Source organism: Buteo buteo, chromosome 21 (genome assembly GCF_964188355.1).
Source record: "Buteo buteo chromosome 21, bButBut1.hap1.1, whole genome shotgun sequence".
NCBI classification, from domain to species: domain Eukaryota; kingdom Metazoa; phylum Chordata; class Aves; order Accipitriformes; family Accipitridae; genus Buteo; species Buteo buteo.
This window is the reverse complement of record NC_134191.1, coordinates 15,089,849-15,104,409: the sequence shown is the minus strand read 5'-3', so window position 1 is coordinate 15,104,409 and position 14,561 is coordinate 15,089,849. Positions and strand designations below refer to the sequence as shown.

Here is a 14,561-nt window from a genome sequence, read left to right as displayed (position 1 = left end):
GTGTTTCCTTTTATGCAGTAATCTTAAAACTAGTCCAAGAAAACACTCACGCGATTACTTAAATATTCCAGTTATGCCACCAATATGGAAAGTTAAACGATGGTATTTTCCACAGGCGAAGCTGCCATCGTTAGTTAAACACGATGGTCTTCTGCTTGCTTGTAGGGAAGATACGACCTCCTTTCCATGGTCTGAGAAATGGTTGCTGCTCATAAGCTGAGTCCAGGGTGATGACTGATGGACTAAGAAAATGGGACCATAACACAGTCACCAAGGTCCAATTTAGGCTTTAAATGTTTTTTAATCATAGTCATAACCTTCTCTGGAAGGGAAGCTTTGTATGGACTAGCCAGTACTTATTTAATAACCTTTGCTATTTTAATATCTGAGATTGCAGTTACCATCTTTATCAGTTGTGCATCATGTCCAAACTTTAAGTAGAAATAAAAACTCGTGTACCTCCATTGATTAAAAGCAAAATAAGTTGTGCAGGACCTGCTCCTATCCCCCAAGTCTTAGTCTGTTCTTGAAAACGTTGTAAGCCGTAGTTCACCTACCTCTGCCAGTGCGGCCACGTGTAATCTGCCAGTGCGTTGTATTTTTTTCACAAGGCCGATGTGTAGGCTTAATTTGTGCATACTCAAGGAGCCATGGCTGGTCTGCTCCAGGGATTATAAATATATAATATAAATGTATTATAAAATTGAGGGGGACATGGGGTTTTTTTGGTTGGGTTGTTTTGGGGCTTTCTTGGTATCTTGTTAAGTGCAGTTACATGGGTAGGGTCTGAGATTTGGGAGGGGGACGGTTGCTGCTGGAAGGACCTCATGGTAGCACTTGACCTTGTTGACCTTGCAGTCCAAGCCAAAGTACGTTCATCCCTTGGCTGCTGGGCCCAGGAGAGCCGCAGCAGATGCTCCAGGTCCTGGTCAGGAGGAATTTCTGGAATGCTGAACAGCAGCCACCAGGGTCAGCAGAGACCTGCAGTACTTGAAGTGGTTTCAGGGACTACAGGAAGTGTGGTCAAAAATGAAGAGATCATTCAAGGATCGTTTAGATGTAGAGAATTCCTCCTGGTTAAGCAAATATCCTGCTGAGTTGCTGCTGGAAAAGAATTCGATGTGTAAGGCTGTGTTTTCTCCAGATTATGAGGGATGGGATGCAAGAGAGAGAAACTTCTATTTCTACAGACTTAGAAAGCACGTGGGCCTCAAACTCTTTTCCCAGTTGGAAGGCTTGCTGTTAAGAAAAGGAAATAGATTTTTATAAGCAATATTTAATTCAAGTATTTGGCTAATTCTCCTACTGCAAAGGTTTTAGGTCAAAGTCTGATTCATTGGTGTGGAACTAGAATGAAAGGGATTAGGAGAGGAAGTAGACTTTGAAGTTAGGAAAACTCTCTGGTTTCTTGTCTACTAACCATTTTTTTCCTACCCATCAAATGTATATTTGACCTATGTTTCTAATTTAAGTGTTGTAGAGAAACTTATTCCTACACGCCTTCCTTTGCTCTTTTTCTGCCCATTGTCATCAGTTCTGCCATGGGTGTGTTCGATTTTGCTCTTTCAGGAAGGGATCCTGATCTTTCCATATTTGGGAAGGTTTCTGGACATGACGTTGTACAGATGCTGTGAATTTATACATTTATTCCGTTAGGTTAGAGAATGGAAAATGGGTGGTTTATTATTCTTATAACTCATTAAAAATATTTGTTAAAATAGCGCCCTGTTCACAATGGGATGTTCTGCAGGAACTCAGGCCTTGGGGGAAGCTGTAGCCAGTACCTTCCTTTTGTTGCTATGCATATGTGTATTTGTATAGGTGCGTGTGCTTTGTTCAGGATTCCTACAGGGATCACTTTGGGGATCTGTCTGAAAACTTTACTTCTGACAGTAAGGTCAGTCTCCCTCTGTCTGTCCTTGCAATCTCCCTGTGGTGTGTGTGACCCTCAACTCCTCTCAACGCTCTCTCCCAGTCTCCAAAACCTTCCCTTTTGCCCTTGTCCTCACTGGTAGGTTGTAGAGACCTGGCTGTCATCAGTCTAATGTCACTTAGAATACCCACAATATCATGAATGGTTGTTGTGAGTGCTTTTCCTAGCTGTGTTCATAAAGCAGCTAGAAAAAGAGACTATCAGAGGAGACAGGTCCGCATCCTGCCCCGGCTCTGTTACTGCGGAGCTGTGATGGATTTACTGCTTTCATAAATGCAGCAAACGGCATTGCCAAACCCAGTGGTTTATCTGGGGCCACCCATGTGCTATGCAAAAAATAGCTCATCCTCAGAGAAAAGAATGAGGTGGGGTTTTTTCCCTGAGTTTGCAGTAATTACTTTGGGAATAATCATGTTGCTCAAGAGAAGGAGAGCTGCCTTTTGTTTTGTGAAAAAATGGAGATAAGAACAAGGGGAGGTTAAATGCGACAAGTCCTCAGGCTGGCTGCAGGGCTGGGCAGCGCAGGCAGGAGCAGCAGCGGGGCTCCAGCCCTGCCTGTGCTCTGGAGAGGGGGGGGAACCACACTGGTGATGGGCAGAGTTCACCTTGGGGCCAGTAATTAGTCAGGTTGGAGCTTCCCAGTAGGTTGAGGACGTCCTGGGAGGTCACCGAACAGGGAGAAAACAGGGGGTTTGGCAGTGCAGAGGACCTCATCGTTTTTCTCCCAGTTTTTACCATGTAATTCATGCTTTGCCCTGTAAAGCATTGTGATATAGTTTGTATACATTATGTAAAATAAGTTGTATTCTATTACATTGAAGAAAAACGAATATAAAATAAAGTCAAAGGATGGAGTAAAGTAGCTGTGTGGTAACTGGGCCCCCAGTCCCTGGTTGTCCCATTCCCCAAGGCTGCAAAGCCTCGGGGGCAAAGGCTGCGGTTGCAGGTCTCTGCTATCCCTGGAACAATTTAGGAGTTTTCCACATGAAGACACGATGTTAAATACAGTCTGTCCTGGATGAAAAGGGAAGCACAAATCAAGTTCTGTCGCACATTGCTCACCAGTAGAGCCTGTCTCCAAGATCTCAGGTTTTCCTGCTGTTTGTGGCACGGTGCAGCTCTTGCGTCTCAGGAGTTTTAAGAAACAATTTTTAACAGTGCTTCAGATTTTTGAGGCTAGAAAAGCTCTGTTGTTGCTCCAGGCACAACAGATATGTGGGCCTTTTAGGGATAGTACATGTTGGTAATGGGACAGCATGTGGCAATTTGTAATCTAGGGAAAGCAAAACCCCGCATCTCCAGGGTTTGTATGGGGGGGAGGCTGGGAGGGCGGTGAGGATGGCTACGAGCGCTTCAGGTAGGCAACTTGCTATTGCAGAAGGTGGAATCTGCCAAAAACTGCCAAGGTGAATCTTTTATGGGAAGAAAGATGTCGTTGTGAGCTGCCCGACCCCAGCGTGAGACCCTGCTTCTGCATTTCCTCCCTGAGACGTGAATTGCAGCCTGAACCCCCATCACCCGGCATGCGTTGCAGGAGACCCAGCTTCCAAGGGCGGTCAGGAGGAAGAGCCGTAAATCCCAGCGGCTCCTGAGCACAGATGCCGGGTCGGAGGAGTCGGACGTTTGGCCCTGCGAGGGCTGCCAAGGAGGTCGGCGCAGGGGGGCTGCCGGCACAAATCCTTCTGCTCTGTGGGAATTTCCCCCTTGAGCGACTGCTGCGCTCTTTAACCAGAAGATTAATGGAAGGGGGCCGTGGAAAGGGCCAGAGTGCCGGGTATTAGTTCATTAGTCTCCAAGCAAGCACGCAGCCGGTGAGTCACCAGCACCGCTTCCTGCACACTGACGCCGTCCTTGGAGCTCTCCCAGCGCCGGGCGATCCGGCCCAGCCCTGCGAAGGCTGGGAACTTGCAGGACCAGATCACCTCATGCTGTGACTGCGGGCTGTTAATGCTATAAAATAAAAACTAATCTAGATTAATTACACTGCACATGTTATTCATCTATAATCCTGCTCCTTGGCCTCCTTCCCTCCCAGCACAGCTCCCTGTTGGTTTCTGTTCCTCTCTTAAGGTGTCCTTGACTCCCTTTGGGTTTCTCCGTTTCATCCAAGGGGTGGGAAGAAGGTGCCCGCGGCTGGTAGCAGTGTGCCTCCTCCGCCGGTTCTGCTGGGGCAGACCCGTATCTGTGTACGTGGAGGCATAACTAGGTGGTCAGAGCTGTCGGTTGGCTTCGATGGGGCATCAGCTGCAGCAGCGGCTTGTGATGCCAGGGAGGTGCCGCAGCACCGCCGGGCAGGGGGCTGGAAGTGCTCCTGGTGTCTGACACCAGAAGCGATGGTCCTGCGAGGGGATGCACGCAGGACGCGTCTGCTTCCGTGGTTTTACAAAAATTCGCTGCTATATCCTACAGAAACGGGTTGAAAATTAAATTCAACCGTGCAGGGAACCAGCCTGTAGCTGCCACTGCTTTTTACTCAGAAACAGAGCGTTGCACCAAACCAGTCCTTTTCCTCACATAAAAGCAGCGGTGCTGATGTGCAAACCCGTGTGCTGTCACGGTCCTGGTCGGTCCTGGCCGCAGCATTTTGGGGTGAGCCAGCTCTTCGCTGTGCCGCAGGGGCTGGGAGGGAGAGTGGGAGAGCTGGAGCAAAATGCCAGATTTTCTCATTCCGAAAACACATATCGCACCTGCGGTGCTGCCCCAGGGCCAGGGACGAGAAACCCTAACCACAGGTCCAGAGCTGGAAGGCTGGGGGCAGCCCAGGTGGGCTCTCCAGCTCAGCCCCCGCTGCCGGGGGTCCCAATACACGGTTTGTTTAGCGGCGGGTGTGGGGTTTGGGCTCGGAGGGACCCACAGCAGTCGCGACCGAGCATCATCACCTGTAAGTGCAGCAGCAGAAAGCTGCTGTCCGTCCCACTCTACCTGTAGCAATGCTCAGTTCTGGCAAATTTATTGTTACGATAGGTGCTGAGAAATTAAAAGGTGTCAGCTCAACAGATAAGCACGTAGGATGAGGTCTGGTTGCCGTCTGGAGCGTGTGGCAACATTCCCGATGACTTGAGTGGGAGAAGCACCAAGACCCCAATCTCCTGAGATGACGAAGAGCCAAGAGTTGCTAAATACAGCCAAAATAAGCCATACTTTTGGTTAGCTGTGAGTTGTTTCAGGCAAGAAGAGATTTTGAAAGGATCTTCATACCTCACAGAGGATTGTTGCGCTTTCATGTGATGCCAGCGGGATCAGTGGATGCTCCGATGGAGTCCTGGGGTGAAGGTGGGTTATGGGCATCATCCATGTATTTTCCAAAATGCTCTGAACTATTTTCTGCTGCGGTCACTTCCAGCAGGTGTTTTTAAATATGGTGACCATTCGTTCTTTTTCCAGCTCTTGTTTTTCTCTCCTCTTCACCTGTTTGAACATTGCTGCCATAGGGGAGTGGACCAGGAGGATTGGAATACCGGGCTGGAATTCTTTTCCTTTTATTTTTCTGATTTTTTTTTTTTAAACAACTGCATTTTTAAATGACTTGTTTATAAGTATGGACCTTATTTTCAAAACAAAGCACATCACTGACTTTGTGAACAGCTGTTACAGAAGAGGGCCCCGACTGGAGACCTTTCCCATCTGTAACTCTGACCATGTCCCTGCAAAAGCAGCGGTCGGTGCAGAGGACTTCGTTCCCGGGGTATGTGCAGGAGAGGCTCATGACCGCCGCAGGGCTATAAACAGCTGTGTTTTGAACCACTTGTTTTAGCCTGGTGTGCCCAGGCAAGCTGGGCCCTAGCTTGAGTAGTGACTTGACTTGAAATTGGTGAAAATGCTGAACCCCTGGGGAGGGAAGGACCCCCTTGGGAGAAGCCCTCAGGAACCCCATTAGCAGGGAAGGAGATCTACAGGAGAAGAGCTGGCAGCGCTGGCGGTAGTCGGGGTGGCAAGGGCTGACCTGGGGCGGCCACGCGGTGCTGGGTATCTTGGCATAACCGGGTGCCGGGGATGTTCCCTGGCACCAGTTGCAGAGGAGGTCTCCACTCCTGGTCCCCGCCTGAGGTCAAGCTCTTCCACCAGCCCAGTCATCCCCAGCACCACTCTTCCTCAAGAAAACATGCAATTTCTTAAATGGTTTAAATACTGTAATTTGGAGAATCTGCACGTTGTCTTGGGGAAACAGACGTTGTCAGCACCCGAACGCCTTCACCCTGCGCCTGCTCCCCAGCAAGCGCCGGCCTTGCCTGCGTGTGCCGGGAGGTCGCGGGTGCGCCTGGCGTTTACCCACAAAAATAACGACACGTGTGCAGGTATGTTTTCAGTGGCACTTCATGCATCTACTTTAAATTGCTTTAAATTACAGCACGGGGTCAGCTACGTTTAAATGGACTCAGAGGTGATACCAAAGAAGTGAGGCTTAAAATTCAAAGCAGTCCAACCTGCCCCGCCGTGGCGTAACTCTCTGAGTAACTCGCTGGCGTCGAGCCATCACCCTGACTCCAGGGAGAGATGCTTTAAAAGCCCCTCACACGGGCAGTTCAAATGATGTGCGCATGGGGGAAAAGAAAATAGTGTTTAATTGAAGTGCTGCACATGTATATGTATTTTTAGGATAAACAAAACAGATTGGGCAAATATTTATTTCTGCCCCTACTGCTACAAAGCAAACTTTCCCACAGCTTTTGACAGAGGTAATCTGTTTTTTAGCCACGATGGTGAATTTGTAACGACAAGTTTTCATTTTGAATGTTTCAGGATTTCCTGATTGGTTCTCATGCAATTATTTTGATTAACAATGAGGTTTTCAGACCAACTTGAAAGGGGCTCGGAGGCTTAGGAAGAACCTGGCTCTCTGTTACTCCTCTCTCACTGGGATTATTTTCCACAGCTTTTTAGCACTTGAATCGAATTCTTTGGAAATCAAAGAAAACTGCGTTTTAGAAATATTTCATATCTTCACCCCTTCTGAGAAGGGTTTCTTTAAGTTTAGAAAAAAGCTTGTTCCCATATAAAAAAAAAAGAAAAACATAGGGCTGTCATAAGAATGAAAAAACAGCATATCTTTTTTTAATGAAAAGGTGTATTTTTGACAAAAAGATGAATACTTTAGATGGTCATTTCTGTGAGAAGACAACATCTGAAAACAGAGACTGAGAAGTATTTGGGGCGTTTTTGATTAGCAAGGAAATCAGATCTCAAACTAGGAACCTCTGGATGTTTCTCTTTCATTTATAAACATAGGAGGTGGGTTAAGAAATTAGGAGAAAAGTCCATTAGTGGTGTTTGCTCAGATTTCATTGTTCTCTTCTTATAATTTATATTTTTTACCCTTTTTTTTAAGATGATGTGGAAATCTCAGACTAGCATTAGAGTGTGTGTGCCAGCAGATCCCCACCGCACTGCCTGTCACTGTGCCCCAGCTGATGGCATCTTTCTGCAGATGGGAACAGTCCTCTGGAGCTCCTGTTCCCCCCAGAAAATGCTATCAAGGGCAGGTAACTATAAGCAAAAGCAATGTATAATGTGCTTGGACCTAGTGTACCCTGGGCAGTGTCCAAATCAGCTGGGACTGGCCCCCCCGAATGCCCGCAGCCCACTGGGCTCCTCCTCGTGGGGAGGTGAAAAATAGAAGACCTCGCTTCTGCTCGCTAGAGATGCGTGTGGAGGTAGCCCAATCTCTGTATTTTCAGTTGAGAAGTCACCAGCGTTTAATGCAGCTGCTTAATTAACATTAGCAAGGGCTAAGGCCAGAGTGGCCCGGGTGCTGGAGCTGCCTCGTGCCGGTGCCCGGAGGAGGGCAGGGTCCCCCAAGGCGGCCGGCGCGGCTCCACGCTGCCCACCCCGGCTCCACGCTGCCCACCCCGGCTCCACGCTGCCCACCCCGGCTCCACGCTGCCCACCCTGGCACCCTCCCTGGGCACTGGCACCTCCATCCCTCACCTCGGGCAAGAGGGAAGGTGGATGCCAACCAGGCGAGCCTGGATGTTTGTGATGTGACACTGTGAGACGGCTGCTGGGACAGGTCCTGCCTTCGGTAGTCACATCCTAGATTAATTTGTCACCTTATAATAATCTAAATATAACAGCAGATTTAAGTATCGTAGGGGCAGAACCCAGTAAGGACTGAGAAGAGTGGTTTTGATACAAGCTGAGAAGCCTGTAAATGAAAAAAACCCCAGGTTTTAGCTTTCTGTGAACATGAACCTTTCTGATTTCAAGCTATTACACAACCAAACTGTCCAAGGTTAGCAAATGTATTAGCCAAAGGCAAGTATCTTTAGCAGCCTATTTTCTTGCACACTGCAGAAGGTGGAAATATAAGCCACACGTCTGATGTGATCTCCGTAGAGATGGGTTTGAAACGCTGGCTCTGTTCTGAACCATCATTACTTTTACAGTGGACTTTTTAAAAAGTATATTATTGCTGCTAATATTATGTGTATGTATTTTAAAAGTAATTTCCCTGGACTCCAATAAAATGTTCTAATAGAGTTTTGTTCTCTAAACAATTTTAACCTGCGTTTTGCCTTTTGGGGAGTACTTTTGGCCCCCAGGCAACACAGAAGAAAAATTGCTGGCTAAGTAACACCACATGCAGGAGAGACTGCTGACCGCTAGAGAGCTCCCAGATGAGAAGGCCTTTCAGGCTGAAATACAAATATGTTTTGTAATGAAAGCAGAAACCCTCTTTTACTTTAGGGCACAGGGACCAGCCATGAAACACAGAAAGGTTTCTCACTTATGCTGCAGCAAGAGGCAACGTTATCCATAATTACATTTTTCATACTTGAAATCAAAAGCCTGAAAGCTGCTCTCCCTCCAGAGCAAGGTTTGAAAAATTATCTTAAATGTTAGCCTTTAAGTCAAGTCACATAGAGGGGCTGATCTCAAGGATGAATGAAAAGCTGCTGCAGCCCTTCAATGAGGGTGTCTGCGCGGGCATTATGTGTCGGCCGTCGCCTCGTGCGCCGTCGCCGGTGAAGCCCCGGGGATGCCGTGTGTCACCTGGAATTACAGCGCTGCAGCCGGAGCCTCCTGCTCCGGGAAAAAAGGGCAGGGGTTGCCTCTCCCCTCCTTCTCTCTCGCTCGAGCTCCTCTTTCATCGAGGCTGCTATAACTGGGGACAAAAGTCATTGTTTGTGTAACTCAGGGTGCCTGGGTGCTCGAGGGGGTTGGCCATGGCATGTGCTGATGGTCCTTTGGGAATCACCTGGGCAGGAAGATATGCTGCATCCACCCTGGAGGGGCTGCCTGAGGTTCGTGTTATTTAGATGGGGCTAAAGTGCTCTGGATTCATTCAAGGGTCTAGGCAAAGCCCGTGCCCCGGGGAGCTCGCAAGCGAAGCCCAGACGCAGGGTGCGGGGTGGGACGTGCCGGCATCGGAGCCGTGAGTTGCGGGAGCCTCGTGTTCTTCGTTTGCGCCGAGCGCTTTGTCGCCGGCGATGAGGCCCCGTATGGACTCCTGCAGACGCGCGGGGCGATGCACCGGAGAGGATGCGGAGGTTAAGGGGGGGTGGGCAGCAGCTGGGCTCCGCACAGCGACTGCTGCTGTGCCCGGACCAGCGTGCACCGTGGCCACAGAGCAACGCAACACCGCAGGGCACGCCGGGTCTGTGAGCAAACCTCCACCGCAGCTTAGCCCTGCTGCCTTCCTGCCGGCCCCGTGAAACGCTCCTGCCCCCGCCATGCGTGGCCTTCCCTGTGACGACCTGCAGCCTGCCCGCCCGGTACATCTCCTGCAGAGGAGGCTGGTAAATGTTCGCGCCTGCCCCTTTCCTCCGACTGCCAGCGCAGCCGGGCGAGAGGGTGGCCCACGTGTGACAGCAGCTCCGAGAGCAGGGTTTCATACTGAGCCGTGATTTCATACCTAACAAGTTGTGTTTGAAGAAGCCTTTGCCAGGGCCAGGCTTAGCATAGTTTTCAGGGGTGGGGCAGGAGCCTAAAAATTCCCTCTGCCAACTCTGAACAGTCTGCGTGGGGCGTATGTGGTGGCTAAAGGTGAGAGCGAGCCTGCAGCAGGGGACGGGGGACAGAAATCAGCGCCTCGAGATGCAGAAAGTGTTTCCATCGCTCCACAATTGTATGGCAGAGAAGTGCAAGAGGAACACGGAGGCCAGGGCTGACATAATCACGTAACCATTTTCTGCATCTTCCTGGAAATTGCAGTATTTTGAGTTCCTGGTGGTCAGCCCTACCCTGTCCTACGCATTACGGTAGTACCGCATGCAGGGGCTGGTGCCGGCGCACAGGGAGCTGGAAACCCAGTGGGCTGAGAGGGCCAAGCAGAGGCATCTTCTTCCCTCTGCTCTTGCACAAAATGTCTTTTCATCTTGAGCTGGATCGCCAAACCCTGTCCCCAGGAACCCCCCTCTCATCAGAGCAAGGAGGGAGGTGGGTGCCCGGGAATGGGCACAGCCAGGCTAGGGCTGGCTGGGGGCTCCCGGCAGCAGGGCTGGGGCTGGGAGGTTTTAGGGCCACCTCCCAGCGCGCCCTCGCAGATGCAGGTTTCTCATCTGCCAGAAGTGGTTTCCATCCCCTGCAATTTCCCAGGGGCTTGGTGAGAAAGGGAAAAAAGTGCCGTCAAAGGTTTTCCCCTTCCCTTCCCAAGCGTAAGCCCCCGGGGTCTCTGGTGGGGATTTGGCAGCCACAGGAATGCGTGGGAATATGGGAGGCTTCGGGACGGGGCTTGGGGGGTGTAAGTTGCTAAGAGGAAGATCTCACCGTGGGCTTCTCTGCACCAAACTCACCCCCAAGTCTCAGAGCAAAACCGCCCACGTCGACCCCACGCGTCCCGGTTTCGGTCAGGCGCCTGTCCTCGTTTTTGGGAGCCTGGCACAAGGGTGTGCTCAGCGTCCCTGGCGAGGGACGAGCGCGACGGCTCAGCTGGCCCTGCCGATATTTCGCCTTCCAGGGCGTGAAGGAGTTAAACTTCTCAGATGGAAAACGCACTGAAGATCAAACTAGCAGCCTGGTGACCTCCCGCTGCTGGGACAGCAGCAACTCCCCAGCCCAAGCCCGGCAGTTTCATCCATCGGCTGTCGGGGCCGGCGGGGAGCAGCAGCCGGTAGGTGCGAGGGGCGGCAGGGTTGGGCATCCTGCGGGACCTGCCCTCGCCTCCGGCGGGACCCCCGGGGCTGGAGGACGACGGCAGGGTGGGATGGTCCGTGGGATGGAGGGAGCGCCGGGAGGGTCGTCCCCGATCCCCTTTCAGAAAAGGGGTTGCTCAAAGCGAGCTTGTCCTAACAGCGCCTGGGGAAGTGCTGTTTGTTTCTCGCCTTTTGGGACGCCCGGTCGGCGGATGCTGAGGCTTCGGGAACGACGTGGTTTTGTAACAGAACTCCTTGCAGGCAGTAAGGGAGGATGTTGTGGGTTTATTTCTCCCTGATGAGGAAGGAATGATGGCCATATTCCTTAATCCTGTCCTCTGAAGATGGGCAGCTGTTTACCAATAAACGCAAAAAGCGTGGGATGTGGGTTTAGTTTCTAAACAATGAAAGATCTTCTCGGTATAAATGGAAATTGGCTTTTTTTCCTTGAGCTGAAAACACTGCGCTCTGATTCTAAGTAATACCAAGCATAGCCTGTTGTGCTAAGTCTGTGTTGTCTCCCTGGCTCTTTGGTTTATTGAATGAAAGCAAACACTCACTGGTTCAAAGACACTGTGTCAGTAATTTGCATGTTTATTTTGTAGTAGTAAAGTGGTATAGCCTTACCTAAGGCTTTGCATAAACATTTATAATATAATTTACATTGTAAAATGTAATCACTTTATGTTACAGTAACAGTTCCTCTTGTTCAGAAATCAAGGCTGAATAAGAAGTCACCATCATTTCTGTCCAAGAAACAAGGATTACACTTACTTTAAAGGAAAACAAGTACAACCACATCCCAATAAAATTAAAACTGAAATAGCATATTGTTTCCCCCTCCCCAAAGAATACCCTCAACCTTATGGCATTACATCTTTTTCCTTAGAAAGAAACCAGAAAAAAATATTTCCCTAATATCTGAGACTTTTTTATTTGTTAAACTGATCTTGGGGTGGTGTCTGAAGGAGGTTGCCAGGCGGATGGCTGCTAAGCGGTAGTTTCTGACCAGGTGAATGGAATTGCAATCACTGTTTCAGAGTCAGAAAAGCTCAGATTGCTCTTTACTGGCCTCCCAGTCGCTACAACCCAATTCCCAAAAGGTACTTTCTGGCCAGAGATGAGGCTCTTGATTACAGAAATGCGGATCTCCTGGTAACTGTGCTTGATTTGTTCTTCCGTATCACGGAGAACAAGTCTGTGTTATTCTTTGGAAGAATGAACTCCTCCAAATGCTAACGTGCAGGGAGAAAGAAAACAGCAATTTTTACTATCTTTTTAACAACAGCCCGCAGGAATGTGCTTTGCAGTGAGCGCAGCCTGCGAGTCCTCCTGCCTTGGCCCCGGCACCTTTCCCAGGGGCTGCTGGCACAGCCGGGGACCCCTCCGCCGACCGGCCAAAAACCGAGCAGGGGAAGGAATAATCCAAGCAGAGAGAAAGGAGGCTGTGGGATGCAGTAGGAGAGGACATCTGGAAAGTCATTAGTAGAAATGCAGCAGGGAGGCCGACGGGGGATTTGGGGGCATCTCCTGGGGCCAGGCAGCATCCGACGTAGGTGACATCGGATGGGTCCCTGGTGTTTCGTCTCTTAGGACAGCAGGGAAGGGATGCTGGATGCTACAGCTTTTGCCATGCAAAAAGCCAGTTCGTTGGCTCAACGCCTTCCCGTGATGGTGGGGTTTGCCCTGCCGACATCCCCGTCTGCCCCTCATTGCCCGTAACTGAAGTTGCAGGGAAAAATGCCCATAGGCAGATGGCAATGCATCTGAGGGGAGCAGAACCTGCCCAGGCTGGTGGGGTTTATTCAGTAGGGACTTGATGCTACTCCCATTCAAGTGGATAATGAAACTCCCATTGAGATTTTTCATTTATTTATGACTTTCTATGGACTCCCGATTACCACTGGAACCGTGCTCGGAGTGTGCGAGTGCACGGGGGGGGGCACAGTGCTGCAGTGCAGAGGAGTCTGCTGTATCCTGTTTTTGTAAAGGGCTTTTCCTCTTAGTAGTCGTAGTGAAAACAAACATGTGGGAGAACAATGGGATTTTTTTTTCTGTTTTCCTCTACATTTTTTAAATACAATAAAAAAGCCTATTAAAATTAAATAAAGCATGTTAACAGAAAAGGGATACCTATATGTTAATGAGGAAAATAAGCGTAACTATGTGAACATGCAATCACAAGCACAAAGGTCATTTGCCTTCCTGATCTCAGCGTGTATTTTTGCAGTTGAAAGCCTATTCATTAAACACCTTGTGAGAACAGGGCACTGGTAAAGCAGAACAATGCCTGTGCCATAAAGCTGTTATCTGTAATAAAGGCGGGTCAGCTTCACACCCCAGAGAAACACCCTCGCGCGCTGCTGCAGGACTTTGCAGTCTTCTGAGTCGTCATCTCAGCAGGGAGCAAAGGGGAGTCCGCAGAAAGGATTTCCTTTCTTCAGGTAAACATGGAGGTATTTTATTGGTTGTGTCTAAAATATTTTGCAATGAGCAAATAAGAACAATTCTAGTTGCTGTAAAAATGGAAGTAATAGTAAGATATTAATTCTTTCTAGGAGTAAGACTTGGGATTACTGTTCATAGGATAAATTACCCCCAAGGAAACAGGGACTGTGAAATCGGTGATGAGGTACAATATAATAGGTGGGACAACCACCTTAAATTGTTCCTATTTAAATTACCTGTGTTTTAGAGAAACATCTGACGTTGATTTTTCTATATCAGAGGTGGAGGTTCTGCCGTAATAGGTGGATAAGGGTACAGTTAGTTGTTCACAAGGTCAGGTTGCTTCTGTTTGAAAATGTGTTTCCCTAGTGCATGGCTGCTTAGCTGCAGCTTTCTGCCAGTGAGTCCTTTTCCCTCTGGGGACGGAGGACCCCTCAGCTCTGACACTGCTCGTCCCCATGCAGGTGCCGCAGCCTGTGACCACGTCTGGCCTCGACCTTCTCAGCAGCAGACTGGGGTCCCGAAGCCCTTCGCTACAAGGTGGGTTTCCCATGCCGTAGCCATCCTCCTCTCCACTCTCCTTTTCTCGTTGTCTTTTCTGAGTGGCAAATTCCACATCTGGATGCAGCTTTCCAGTATGTTTATGTGGGATGAGACTATTCATGCCACTGTCAAAGTCCAATATTGTTCTGACAGAGAAACTTGCACTAGACGCAGAAAAATATGAGATAAAATTTACTTTTAAAAGAGACCACATCCAGGGCTCTGCAGGTATTACAGACTTAGGTTTGCTTTGTGTTTGGGTGTCACCAGTTTATTAAATAACAGCTGCTTGTCACTGCTGCCTCGAGTGTGGCACCGGGTGGGGACACCTTCCCGGCCCTATCCATCAATGGGCAGGTGAGAGAGGCTCAGGACATATTGGTGGGACCAGATTTCATCCTAGTGTGTTTCATTTCTGTTGAGATCAAAGTGCTTTGTGAAATCGATATGAATTTGAAGGGATTATTTTAAGGGTGGGAGAAAGGAATAAGGTGTAATAATGTCAAAATACTGGATTCAACATTATTTGGGGTGTAACATTTCAGATTTATTTTGAAAGAATGTAT

The 14,561-nt window shown here is 49.2% G+C and overlaps 1 protein-coding gene across 1 annotated transcript in view; it reads left to right on the top strand.

The window, feature by feature from the left end:
• Window positions 1-13,307: 13,307 nt before the first annotated feature.
• Window positions 13,308-14,561, top strand: part of FLNB (filamin B) — an 89,271-nt gene continuing 88,017 nt past the window's right edge. Inside the window, exons 1-2 of the mRNA XM_075053314.1 lie at window positions 13,308-13,448; window positions 13,917-13,992. The gene's annotated coding sequence lies outside the window, so the exon portion shown is untranslated. The remainder of the gene's footprint in view (window positions 13,449-13,916; window positions 13,993-14,561) is intronic.